Genomic DNA, 12,250 nt, shown 5'->3' on the forward strand with positions numbered 1-12,250 from the left:
TGGATAATGGGTGGTAAGGAAGGTCTGTCATAATATAGTCTCTATTTCGGGGTATGTTTGAAATTTTTCCTTTAAAATTTACGGTAATTTGAACACTTTTACTCTCTTGCCCAAAACCCTGTAATGGAACCCCAAAAAAATGATAAGCAACATCATAAGAGCAAAGAAAATGAAGCAAGGCAGAGAGTATGTGAAATCAGCACCTAAAGATAGCAACAATTTCTTATAAGATGCAAATAAAAAGGATGGAAGACTTTTGAAGAATACCGTATCAAAGCTGCAACTTAGAATTCTCAGAAACAGAATGAAACAGCAGAGAGAACTGATCTACCTTGTAGAATGACAGAAGTGACAGTTTCTAAGCCAGCAAGTACAGAGCTGATTAGCAAGGAACAACTGAAAACCTATGGAATGATTTCATCATTAAGCTCTTCCCACCCCCAACTCAGGGAGCTCAGTATTTTACACACAGGTGTGCATGTGCATTCTGTAAAAATGGAACCACCAGAAAAGGAAAAAGACAGTTTTTAGAACCATTTAAACTTTTGTTTGCCAAAATTAAAATTTAATAGAAGAACTGGATAAGAAAGTCAAGGAAATCTCCCAGAACACAGAATAAAAGAGAAAAGCATAAACGTAAGAGAATACAAAACATAAAAGACACAGTGAATCAGCCTAGAAGGTTCAATATCTGACTAATAATAATTCCATAAGGAGAGACTAAAACTAATGAAGGGGAGAAGCTTATCAAAAAAAAAAAAAAAAAGATTTCCCAGGGCTAAAGAGAATCACAAGCTTTCAGAAGTAAAATAATCAAATAGTAAAAACTAAGGATGTCTTCAATTTAAACTAAAATGAAAAATTTCAGTAAAGTGATTAGAAACTGAAAATCAAAGTGCTTCAAAATAAAATAATCACCAGATTTTTTAAATATAAATTTTATTTATTTATTTATTTGGCTGCGTTGGGTCTTCGCTGCTGCGCATGGGGTTTCTTTAGTGTGGCGAGCTGGGGCTACTCTTCATTGTGGTGCATGGGCTTCTCATTGCGGTGGCTTCTCTTGCTGTGGAGCACGGGCTCTAAGCACACGGGCTTCAGTAGTTGGGGCATGCAGGCTCAGTAGTTGTGGCTCACAGGCTCTAGGGCGCAGGCTCAGGAGTTGTGGTGCACGGGCTTAGTTGCTCTGCGGCATGTGGGATCTTCCCAGACCAGGGCTTGAACCCGTGTCCCCTGCATTGGCAGGCAGATTCTTAACCACTGCGCCACCAGGGAAGTCCTTAATCACCAGATTTTAATATTCACATGAAGATACTGTGTTCAACAGCATAGTTAATCTTAAATAGTTAACTATTTTATTTATTAAAAATAAAGTTTATTCCATACAAAGTTTAAGAGAGGCCAAGAAATTTGATAAACTCTCTTAAAATTTCTAGGTAGATATTAACTCACTAGTTAAAAAATATTTGAAGACTTTTACCCTCCTCTTTAAAGGGGCCTTTAAAAATTTAAGACCTTCAATAGTTCAGTGAAGTAAAAAGCTAAACACAATTTAAACTGTTATTTTGTATTAATAAAAGTAAGTAACAACATATTTCATGATAATCATAATATCAAACTAAACAATAAATGAGCCTCATAATAAGGCTTATTTAGAACCTTTACAAAATGTAGTCATTTTAGGTAGTTAAAATTTCATGACAGCTACAGCTTGGTTACAACAGCTGTCAAGAATATCTACTATACATTCTACATGTATACAAAGAAAAGATGTAAATCTTTTCTTGAAGATTCAGGTTCATTAGCAACATCATGTTTGAGGATAACTTGCTACTGATGTCCAACACTTTGCACCCAGATGGGTAAATAGGTCTGCATCAAGAAGATTTTCAATCTTAGTTCCCACTACTTATCTGCCTTTATTGCTGCTGAATGCCCATTTTTTTCTCCCTTGTAATTTACTTTTTCTCCTCATAGGCTCTTTTTTTCCCTTACTGCTCCTAGAAGAAAAGCTTGGCCTTTTGGCCAGTAAGTTAAAGGGTTGCTTTCTTTCAGTGACTTAAACTATCCAATCCTAGTATATCACATAGAATATTCAAGGGTTTTGAAGAATAGAGGTCTATTCAACATTAATTTCTTGCTATTGTTCCCTATCCCCCAAACCAGTAGTTATATGTCAGTTTGGAGTGGTCCCAAAAGGCTTACCTATAGAACGCCAAGGTTATGTCATCGCTTGTATGGATTTTTTAAGAGATTCAGCGTTTGGAATAATAGATTGTGTTGAAAGGTTTAAAGTTTAGAAACAGTCTATTTGCAACAAAACCTTATTTCTTTCCAGCCACTCGCAGCAGAACAACAAAAGGCCAAATTCCTCTCGTGAGCTTTTGAGGCAGATTTCAGGGCTCAGCGCCACATAATAATCCTACAGGTTTTTAACTCTATCTGGTTTGATTGCCCAGAGCTACTTCACAATCATCTGACTGCCTGGTTTTATATTCTTAGGTGAGGATAAAGACAACTAAACAGAAAGGCACCTGAAAGCCACCCCCGACAACTCTTCAAGTGATAGTCATTACAGTGCTTCACAAATCTGAGTTTGTCTAGAAATAAAACTGTTAATAAATAAAATCTTTCATATGGCCTTTAAGTTAAGCTTATCTAATATATTTAATAGATAACAGATTAATAGCCAGAACATACAGAGCAACTATAAGTAAACAAAAAAGTCAAAACCAGAAAGTTGGCTAAAGATGCCAGAACACAATCCACAAAAAAGAAAATACAAACAACCAAATGTATGAAGATGATCAACCTTATTAGAAAGAAGAGATGTTTTTTAAAAGGGTGAGATATTTTTCACCCATCCGATAGGCAAATTTTAAAAAGATTAATAATAATGAGAACTCAAAAGAATGCAAGATAGAAGGCACTGTTGGTGGGAATGTAAGTGGTAAAGCCTCTTTGGGAGGAAATTAGAGATAGCTAACACAATTTGAAATGAATAAAAACTTTGATCCAGAAATTCAACCTCCAATTATTTTTAAAAATATATATGTACACACACACGTGATTTGTACAAAGATGTTTATTTCAGAATCATTTAGAAAAGTTATATGTGATTAAGCAATCTGAAATTCCACAAAGAAATGGTTATGATATATCCATACTATGGAATACTGTGCAACAGTTCAAAGAAATAAAACAGTTACACATGATGGCATAAAAAAAGATCACTATGCGATATTGAGCAGACATAGTAAATGGCAAAAATATGTTAAGAATGATGCCATTTATGTAAACATGGTCAAAAACAAAATAATTCATTTTGATACTTAATATGTATGTAAGGCAGAGTAAAAGGTATAAAAAGACAAACTCCAAACTAATAAAAGTGTTCATCTCTGCTTATCCCTGGCCTTGGGGCTTGGAGGTGGTTCTGAGAGGATTTTTGCTTTATCTGCATTGTTTGAATTTTTAAAAAGAGAAGATATTTGTGTATTAAAGAATAAGAAACAAAATAGGTTAGGAATAACATAATCCATTCGTTGTATGTGTTCACATGATACTAGTATGATGTATGTGTATTAAGTGAGAGAGACTAATATACAGAGGAGTATATATGAAACTGTTAAGAACTATAAATCCCAAGATAACCTGTTACTACTGTTTAGGTGTTTAATTTTTTAATAAAGATGTATTACTTTATCAATAAAAATCCAATAAAAGTATTTCCATTTTAAAGAAGAGAATATGCAAGAAGGTTACCCTCTGAGCTTTATGAGGTTGTTACTTTGATTTTTTAAAAATCAGTGCATTCCTGAACAGTCTGAATGTATTCAGTATTACTTGAAAAAAGAAAAATTAAATAAATATACATTGATAGCCATTGAACTTATAATGCTTAAAAAAGAAATAAAATCTGGATACAACCCAAATCAAATGCAATATTTAGAGTTGCTTGTAAATTAAGGTTTAGAAATAACAATCAAACAAACAAACTTGGCAATGCCATTAAGTATATGAGAACTTAATTTGTTAACTTTGATGGCTTTTGCCTTAAAAATTGGAAGTTTATATTGTTATTTATTTCTATAAGGACATATAAAACATTTATGTAAATTGTTGGGATAAACTATAACAATATGCAAAACCAGATTTAGTATCATATTTCCATTAACATGTGTATAAAAGTTTAAATGACTGTTTACCAATATCATCCTTTTGATAAGTTTGCACCCTATTCCTCATCATCCCAAGGGGACAAACTCCTTAGAGAGAAGTTATTATACAGTCATAAAAGGAGGCTGAAACTGTTAAGAGTTAAAACTCCCAAATACAGACCAGTCTTCCTAAAGAACGTAGTGAAAAATACACAAAACATTTTTGAAGTAACCTCAAATTCCCCTTCTTACACACCTCTGGTGTTGATGTAATTATAAAGTATACCTCTAAGCATCTTAACAAAATGTTTAATAATGAAAAAAAATGCTCAAGTATTAAGTGTTATGAAGGACAATACTGAATGCACATTTGAGGCTCCAGACTTGATTCTGGTTTGCTTTGTGCCTGGATCTGGGACTTATAATCTCAACAAGCCTTAGTTTTCCAATCTGTGAAATGGAAATACCCAAATACTCTGTACGCTTCACAGTTATTTGTACCTTAGGAGTTAATGTACAATAAATATATTCAAGTGCTTTGGAAAACTATACAGCACTATATATGTTTTTAAAATTATTCTTATCACAATAAAACACTGGTAAAATCAATTTTTGATCAAATTATACCTGTATAGAATTTGTAAAAGACTAAATATTTTCTAGAGAACTATTTACTAGGGACATTGACAAATCACAAGCATATCAATTGAAACAGTGCCCATGGCAAGCCATTTTGCTTCTTTATATACTTTATCACCACAGAATTCTACTTGTTGTCAAATACAACAGGAAAGATATCAAGCCAGCTAACTAAACCTTCCTGCCAAATCTGTCATTCTTCCAAAGGCCATGTTCTCTCTTCAAAGCTTTTACATTATTCCATGTTTCTTCCAACATCCCTTTATATCCACCACCAAAGACAGGGGGTTTGTTTGGGTTGCAAGATAAACTGTCATCTTGTATTTGCCCGATCCCATACAGACATATCAAGCAGAAAAAGATACCAAATGACAAGTACACACACACGTGCATACATGAACATACGAGTGTGTGTGTGTGTATACACACACACACACATACACACACAAAGTGTCCTTCGTTCTTTAGGGAGAAATATATTTCTTATACAGCAGATGACTGTCACTTTAAAAGGAAGTGTATAGCACAAGCAAAAAAAAGAAAAATAAATCTTACTCACCATCTCCCATAGCCATTCAGATGGTCCAGGGAGCTCTCTCAAACCAACAGGTCAAACAGCACAGCAAATAAATGCAGCTCGGTGCCTGCGCCACTGGGCTCGGCCTGCAGCCTGCAGACACCCTGCAGACACCCAGAGCTCTGTGTGACCCAGGCCGCTGCAGCTCTGCACCGCAATAGCCAACAGCTGCTACTCCACTTCAAAATAAAAGTCTGGGGTCTTGCTGAAAGCCCTCATCTATTTAGCAAAGCCTAGCAGAGCTTGATCAAGATTATTCTTTAACTGCACATATGAGGTTAGATATACGTTACGGTGTTTCTCCTTGTGCTGGCTGCCTGAAATTTAATGTCAGAAAAGCTCTGGGAGCCAATAAATGCCATCCCACTGGGGGACTTTTAATGCAATCATCAAAACACAAGGCATGTGTTCAGCAATCATTTTCTGCTTCCCTAAAGATATCCATGTAATCAGTAGCAATCACATGATCTGATGAATTAACTGATTTGTGCCTTTTTAAAAGGTTTTCATCCTTTTGCCGTTACCTTTTAATATTTACAACAGAAGACTGCTAGAAGTGCACAAACAGGAAGAGCCCAGTTTCCATGATTAACTGCTCTCATTATGCAGGAAGCATTTCTGGCTGCCGTAAACAAATCACGTCAAAGGCAGCCCATCAAAGGCTGCTCTGTATGCAGACGGCAGGGCCACACGGAACAAAGCTTGCTTCTGGTGGAGGAGACAGAATCTGGCCAGTGCGCAGCTGCAGGGACACGGAGCACCCTCCATCTAAGCTGCACAACCATCAGCACATTGTCAAGCTCCAAGAAGGGCCTGGAGCTCATGGTCACAAACAGATACATTTTTAAATCAACCTAAGAAAAGGGCTGCTTTGCTTTTCACCAAAGGGTATGTTATAAACTAGACTGCAAGTTACCTCATTACCTCTTTTGCCAAATATCAAGGTAATTTCAAAGCCTAATTTCTGTGGTTTAGTTTATTGCCAGCCTCCTAAAACAATGCTTTTCCTAGCAACTGTTTTCAAAGAGAGAAGCTGGGAAATATTTTACAATGGTTACATGCCAAGACTGCATTAGGTCCTATACACACTTGACAAATCAGAATTATGTATAGTTTTTTCAGTGAAAAAGAAAAAAGACTTGCAGTCACAGCCACCAACACATCCGTGTTTGTATCTCAGTTAGCATAGGAGCCTGACTAGAAAACACCAGACCCTGCCATAAGCACAGGGGGTCCTGCAACTTTCAGTCTTTTCCTTCCTACAGGGCTGGTGTTGCCTTCTTTCGGCCATGATCTGATTAATTTTAAATCCAGTTTCCTTCTAATAGCAGAGCTAAATTCCACTGCACTGAAGGATTCTGCCTAACTTACTCTTGTATTACTCTCGTAATACAAGAATTAAAGTCAGGCTTGAAAAACCCTCGACAAAAAAAAAAAAAAATGCCATGCATTTCTCACTATTCCCAAATTAAATGACATGCTCAAATCTCTGATAATAGAATTTACTTTGTGTTCTTGAATGTGGTGAACTAATGCTCTAGAAAATCAAGTCAAAGAGTTCAATCAAAACTTAAAAGCGTTGGGCTTCCCTGGTGGTGCAGTGGTTGAGAGTCCGCCTGCCGATGCAGGGGACATGGGTTCGTGCCCCAGTCTAGGAGGATCCCACATGCCACGGAGCGGCTGGGCCCGTGAGCCATGGCCACGGAGCCTGCGCGTCCAGAGCCTGTGCTCCGCAACGGGAGAGGCCGGCTGCAGCAGTGAGAGGCCCGCGTACCACACACACACAAAAAAAACAAAACTTAAAAGCGTAGATATGGCAATCAGGAAAGAAATCAGAGACAAAAGCATGAGATGTAAAGTTATGTATCAAGACATGCATAAGGGGAAAAGAGGCAGAAGGAAGAGGAAATAAAGAATTTTCCAAACAATAAAGGTATGTAAGATAGTGTTGGGCCATGTCACTCTCACTTACCACATGCCTCTCCAGCCTAAAACCCTTCCTACTCCCAGAAGTCTACCAAACTCTTCCCAAGGCCTACAAGACCCTCATATAATGGTTCCTGCTTACTTTTCCAATTTCTCTCATACACGGTGTCCCTTCCAACAGAGCCCTAGCCTCACTAGGCTCCAGTCAGCCCTGGCCTCCCTTCCTTTCTTCAAATACACTAAGACCTTTTCCACCTCTCGGTTTTTATGGTCACATTTTCTCTGCCCAAAGCATTTTTCCTACCATGTATCCAATAACTAGCTCATTTTCCTTTATCAAGTCTCAATTCAAATATGTCAACTCTGAGAGACGCTTGCCCCACTATTCTATCTAAAGTGGCATCACTGAGTTACTTCACATCTCCATACCCCGTTTACTTCACTTAATGACTGTGTAGATGATAACTTTTAACTGCAGTGGCTCTTAAAAAGTTATACCACCTTTACAACAAATCCTCTGCATTTTTGTTTGTGTCTGTATTTAGTAAAATGATTTTTTCATCCCCAAACACCCTCAATGAATATAAGAAGTGTGATATTTCATTATTATGGTTTCAGGCAAAGACACACTAAAAATTTTTACTTACCATAATAGTTTCTAGTCACAGAATATCAGATGAAACAAATGCAAATAGAATGCCATGTTTGGGTGAACTCACAATAATTTACTTTGCATATGTACACCAAGTAAGAGAGAAAAGAGGTGGTATCTTTAATAGCTCTTCAATCTGTTGTGTGCATGAACTATTTCCACAAGTTTCCATGATGAGCCTTTATTTTGTCCTAAATGTTTTCCTGGTCTATAACTTTATTTTCAAGTTTTAGTTTCAGTGCACAATAACAATGAGCCAAAAGGGACTGAAAATTATGTGGGGAAAAATTGTGCAGAAATAAAAAAGGAGTCGAATAAACCTTCATTACATTATTTTAGGTATAAACTATTTATTTGCCTTCCAATTGCTAGCTATAAAAATTTGTTTTCAGTGCTCAATTGATGTATTTTTCTACCTGTGAAAATTATTCAAGCATCTTGCGTTGGGATGAAACATAACATAATGTTAGTTAGGAAAAATTAAGAAATAACTTTTTCATTTAATGGCTTTTCACTTAGCAGCAATGATTTTAAGGAATAATTTAAGTTAATTTCGGGCTTCCCTGGTGGCGCAGTGCTTGAGAGTCCGCCTGCCGATGCAGGGGACACGGGTTCGTGCCCCGGTCCTGGAGGATCCCACATGCCGCAGAGCGGCTGGGCCCGTGAGCCATGGCCGCTGAGCCTGCGCGTCCGGAGCCTGTGCTCCGCAACGGGAGAGGCCACAACAGTGAGAGGCCTGTGTACCGCAAAAATAAATAAATAAATAAATAAATCTAAGTTAATTTCATTAAATTCATTAAACAAAGAGTAGTTGTATTTCTTTCATTACCAACTGTAATCACTCTGGATATCCATTTGTTTACTTGTTTATGATCTATCTCTCTCACTAGAATGTAGCCTCCTCGAGGCAAAAACTTTAACTGTCTTCTTCACTGTTGTGACATAATCCATCTACATTTTAAGAAGACCACTCTCAGTTCTGGGTAGAAAATAGATTCCAGGGGTCAAACATAGAACAGAAATCTATTGCAGTGATGCAGGTAAAAGCTAAAGGAGGGCTTCCCTGGTGGCGCAGTGGTTGAGAGTCCGCCTGCCAATGCAGGGGACATGGGTTTGTGCCCCAGTCCGGGAAGATCTCACATGCCGTGGAGCGGCTGGGCCCGTGGGCCATGGCCGCTGAGCCTGCGCGTCTGGAGCCTGTGCTCTGCAACGGGGTGGGGGCAACAGTGAGAGGCCCGCGTACCTCAAAAAAAGGAAAGAAAAAAAAGCACTAAAGGATACTTAGAGTAGGGTTTTAGCAGTGGAGATGGAAAAAAATAAGCAAATTTGGCATATATTAGAATTTCAGAGGCAAAAATGACTAGGTAGAATGGGAGACCAACGCTAACTAATTCTAATCAGGAAATTTCCTAGCCTGAGCTGATGATGGTGCCACTGACTGAAATGGGTAAACTGGGGGAAGAACAGTTTTGAGGGAAAGGAAGAGACAACAGGCTTTAACTTTTGGACCTGTTAAGCCTGAGATGTCTCTTAGACATCCAAATGGAAATGTTGTAGAGGCCACAGGCTCCCAGATCGAGAGCACAGAGAGATAAATGAGGGCTAGAACTACATATTTAGGAGTCATCAGCAAATAGTTATCATTTGAAGCTTTTGGGCTGGATTAAATCACTGAAAGAGAATAAAGACAAGGGGAAAAAGAGGCTTGGGCCCTGGGACCTACCAACATGGTAAATGGACAACTTTCCTTTTCTAGTCTCATCCCTTATTAACAGAGCCATTAAAGTATTTTTCAATGACAGCTTAATACTGTCATCAAAATCATCATGACCAATTTTCACACACCAATAAGTATATTATAAACTTTAACGTTCACATTTGACTATACTTGCAATATTCAGATTATAATCTCCAAAACAGAAAGGTTTCTGAAAACTTTCTCCAAGAGAAATAAATGCCAGATATTAACCCCAAACGTCCCTGTTTGTGGAGAGATAATGAAAAGAAAAAGAAATGGGAGCTAAAAGAATAGGAAACAAAAAAATCTTCTATTTTGAAGGTAACAGAGATAACCTCACAAAATACAAGGCCAATACTTTGAAAATAAACCATATCCAAATAATAAACATCTTAGATTTTTAGTATGCATTATACTTTTCTTCATAGGGCTGTAACTACATAGTCTGGAATACATAAATGAGTATGTAGTGTAAATGATATGAAAACACACAATCTTATTTCAAGGAATTTTAACAATTCTCCATCTTCTTGCTGTTTCTGGTTTCTATGGAAATGGACAGTGGTAACGGCTGGAAAAATAAGGACAAGGTACTTAAAACACCTTCTATTTAGAGAAGAGGAGTGAGAAACAGCTGGCAATCAGGGTGAGGATTGGTAGTGCTGAAGTTAATTTATGCTTCTGTAACTAAGTTTAGATTAGGGTAGACACAATCTTTTTAACACTAAATTCTCTCACTCCATCTGCCTTCCTGCAATACAACAAGGCTTGGTCTTGGTTTATCCAGCAAAAGAGAACCAAATTATATTAGTAACTAGCTTTCCTATTATTTGACTATAACAACTCATACACCAAATTTTTTCTCCAACATCATGCACATTACTAAGCTAAGCATACTATCTTTAATATGAACCTACTTTCCCAGGTAGAAAAACCACCTATACTATCTTTGGAAATAGAATATATTCTTCACATGTATGGTTAATTAATACTTAAGGATTGAAGGTAAATGCTACCCAATAAGACCAAACACAATTTAGCAACCTTACAAAAAGAAGAGCAACCACAAAATCAAATAAATGCCAGATACCAACTCAAAACCTCCTTGATTTCCAATTTGGTCTCATTCTAATTAAGAAGCCAAAAATGATTACACTGGTAGAGTTCCTATGTCTGTGTCTCTTCACCAGTATGATCACTGATACCCTACACATAGGTTTAACAGAGTAATCAACCCTACAATTTCTACTAAAAGCATCTAACTAAAACAACTACTGTGGGATCATAGGCAAAATATTCTCTGACATAAATCATACCAATGTTTTCTTAGGTCAGTCTCCCAAGGCAATAGAAATAAAAACAAAAATAAACAAATGGGACCTAATCAAACTTACAAGCTTTGGCACAGCAAAGGAAACCATTTAAAAAAAAAACACACACACACAGAAAAAGACACCATATGGAATGGGAGAAAATAATTGCAAATGATGCAACCAACAAGGGCTTAATTTCCAAAATATACAAACAGCTCATACAACTCAACAAAAACAAAAAAAAAACAACCCAATCGAAAAATGGGCAGAAGACCTAAACAGATATTTCTCTAAAGAAGACACACAATACAGATGGCCATGAGGCACATGAAAAGATGCTCAACGTCACTAATTATTAGAGAAATGCAAATCAAAACTACAATGAGGTACCACCTCACAACAGTCAAAATGGCCATCATTAAAAAGTCTACAATGAAAACAACCTGAATGTCCATTGACAGGTGAATGGATAAAGAAGATGTGGTACATATATACAATGGAATACTACTCAGCCATAAAAAAGAACGAAATAATGCCATTTGCAGCAACATGGATGCAACTATAGATTATCATACTAAGTGAAGTCAGAAAGAGAAAGACAAATACCATATAATATCACTTATATGTGGAATCTAAAATACGGCACAAATGAACCTATCTATGAAACAGAAACAGACTCACAGACAGAGAGAATAGACTTGTGGTTACAAAGGGGGAGGGGAGGTGGGGAAGGGATGGATTGGGAATTTGGGGTTAGTAGATGAAAACTATTATATATAGAATGAATAAACAACAAGGTCCTACTGTATAGCACAGGGAACTATATTCAATATCCTGGGATAAACCATCATGGAAAAGAAAATAAAAAAGAATGAAGAGGACTTCCCTGGTGGCTCAGTGGTTAAGAATCCGCCTGCCAATGCAGGGGACACGGGTTCGAGCCGTGGTCCGGGAAGATCCCACATGCCGCGGAGCAACTAAGCCCGTGCACCACAACTACTGAGCCTGTGCTCTAAAGCCCGTGAGCCACAACTACTGAGCTCACGTGCCACAACTACTGAAGCCCGCGCGCCTAGAGCCTGTGCTCCGCAACAAGAGAAGCCACCGCAATAAGAAGCCCGTGCACCACAGTGAAGAGCAGCCCCCGCTCAACACAATTAGAGAAAGCCTGTGTGCAGCAACAAAGACCCAACGCAGCCAAAAAAAAAAAAAAAAAAGCATATATGTATATACTGAGTCACTGTGCTA

At 37.5% G+C, this 12,250-nt stretch overlaps 1 protein-coding gene across 3 annotated transcripts in view; it reads right to left on the reverse strand.

The window, feature by feature from the left end:
* Positions 1–12,250, reverse strand: part of CLASP2 (cytoplasmic linker associated protein 2) — a 181,849-nt gene that overhangs the window by 136,357 nt on the left and 33,242 nt on the right. The window lies entirely within an intron of this gene.

This window comes from Mesoplodon densirostris, chromosome 10, assembly GCF_025265405.1.
Source record: "Mesoplodon densirostris isolate mMesDen1 chromosome 10, mMesDen1 primary haplotype, whole genome shotgun sequence".
In the NCBI taxonomy this organism is placed as follows: Eukaryota; Metazoa; Chordata; class Mammalia; order Artiodactyla; family Ziphiidae; genus Mesoplodon; species Mesoplodon densirostris.